This window comes from Octopus bimaculoides, chromosome 26 (genome assembly GCF_001194135.2).
Source record: "Octopus bimaculoides isolate UCB-OBI-ISO-001 chromosome 26, ASM119413v2, whole genome shotgun sequence".
NCBI lineage: Eukaryota > Metazoa > Mollusca > Cephalopoda > Octopoda > Octopodidae > Octopus > Octopus bimaculoides.
In genome coordinates this window covers 11,167,246-11,169,344 of record NC_069006.1, presented here as the reverse complement: position 1 = coordinate 11,169,344, position 2,099 = coordinate 11,167,246, and the positions used below count along the sequence as shown (strand labels likewise).

The 2,099-nt window shown below is 43.8% G+C and overlaps 1 protein-coding gene and 1 non-coding gene across 2 annotated transcripts in view; both read left to right on the top strand.

Annotated features, from left to right (window-relative positions):
- Window positions 1-2,099, top strand: part of LOC106874849 (H(+)/Cl(-) exchange transporter 6) — a 65,542-nt gene that overhangs the window by 9,869 nt on the left and 53,574 nt on the right. The window lies entirely within an intron of this gene.
- Window positions 1,745-1,816, top strand: Trnae-cuc (transfer RNA glutamic acid (anticodon CUC)). The gene has a single exon. It is a non-coding gene; the product is annotated as a tRNA-Glu (tRNA).

The window sequence follows — 2,099 nt, the reverse complement described above, 5'->3', positions numbered from 1 at the left end:
GTCCTTCATCAATCACACTGTATCCATATCAATGGAAGACTGCAGTTCAAAGCGGGTGTTTGTCCTCGTCATTTAGTCGACCTCCACATTACAACAACACTACACAACCACACTGTATTTATTTCTTTATTGCGCACAGGGGGCTAAACATAGAGGGGATAAACAAGGACAGACAAAGGGATTTAATCGACCCCGAAAGGATGAAAGGCAAAGTCGACCTCGGTGGAATTTGAACTCAGAACGTATCGGCAGACGAAATACCGCTAAGCATTTCGCCTGGTGTGCTAACGTTTCGGCTCGCTCGTCGCCCTTACAACCACACTACATTGCATAACCACAATCACAGCGTTAGAGCTCATCATCACCGCTGCTATAGTCCTTAACCTCGATGTGTCCAGCAATAGAAGACTGCAGTGTGAAGGGGTGCTTGGCTTTATCATTGGTCTATCTCTTACTCTTCGATGTGCTGTTTGTCTCCTTAGCTTCCTGTCTGACACTGTACGAGGTAAGTCTGACTTATATAACCCATCAACACGGAATCAGTAGTAGTAGCATTATGGGGGTATGCGGTGTAACAACACGCGCTGTAATGAGTCAAGGAAAGTAACTCAAAATGGATCACAGGCTTTAATTTGGATTAAAAACAAAGAGTTAGATTCTGACGATATTCTTTTCTATTCAAGGCACAAGGTACGAAATTTTGGGGAAGGGGGCCAGTCGATTAGATCGACCCCAGCATGCTAACAATCCTGCCAGCTCATCGCCTCGCAGTATAACAGTATTATGCAAGTGGTCTTGTTTAACACAGATTCACTCATCACAGATCCCAGATTACACGGTACACTCAATTGTGAACCATGTTTCGTTTATCACGGATTGATCTATGATAGCACGAAAATTCTGCTTGTACAGCAAAATCTTGCCTTAGCGACTTCTCGCTATGCTTAGCTACCCACAATACACTGACTATTGCCTGCGTTTACATGATCGTATTGCGAGGCTGCATATTTTTTTAATACGGATTTCCCTACATGTACCCATCAACGTGGAGACACATGGCCTAGTGGTTAGAGGAGCAGACTCGCGGTCGAGGTTTGGTGGATTCGAATCTCAAACCGGGCGATGTGTGTGTTTATGAGTGAAACACCTAAGTTCCTCGCGGGTCCGGCAGAAAGTAATGGCGAAACTTCTGCTGACTCTTTCGCCACAGCTTTCTCTCACTCTTTCCTCCTGCATCTAGCAGCTTACCTGCAACAGACTGGCGTCCCGTCCAGGTGGGGAACTTATACGCCAATGAAACAGGGAAACCGGCCTTTATGAGCCAAGCATGGCCCGGGAAGGAACAAACAAACAACAACAACAACAACAACAACAATACGGACTCAGTAGTTGCAGTACTATGGGAGCGTGAGGGGTAACAACATGTGTTGTAATGAGTCAAGGGAAGTAACTCAAATGGATCACGCTTTAATTTGGATAAAAAAAATAGCTTAAAGGGTGAGATATTGAAAGATTTATGGAAAAAACTGACAACTGCTTAAAATTTGGGGGTCAACGTGATGATCAACAAGAGCCCTTGAAGACAATGCTCTTGTATGGCTGCAATATAACGGCCGAAGCATTACAAGAATGTAAAAATCAACCGACCATAAAATATAACAATTTACTTCAATTAACTCGAGTCAGGTAAATATAACAATGCATCAGAATATTAGAGGAATAAATAGCAGCCCCTTAGCAGCTGTCCCAAGTGGTCTAGTGGTTAGGATTCCGCGCTCTCACCGCGGCGGCCGGGGTTCGATTCCCCGCTTGGGAAGACTTATTTTTTTAAACTTATAATTTTTTTTCTTTTGGAACAAATATTCTTTTATTTGTTTCAGTCATTGGACTGCGGTCATGCTGGAGCACCGCCTTTAGTCGAACAGATCGATCCCACGACTTATTCTTTGTAAGCCTAGTATTTATTCTATCGGTCTCTGCCGAACCACTAAGTTAGGGGACGTAAACACACCGACATCGGTTGTCAAGCGATGGTGGTGGGGGGGACAAACATAGACACGCACACACACACATATACGACATATATATATATATATATA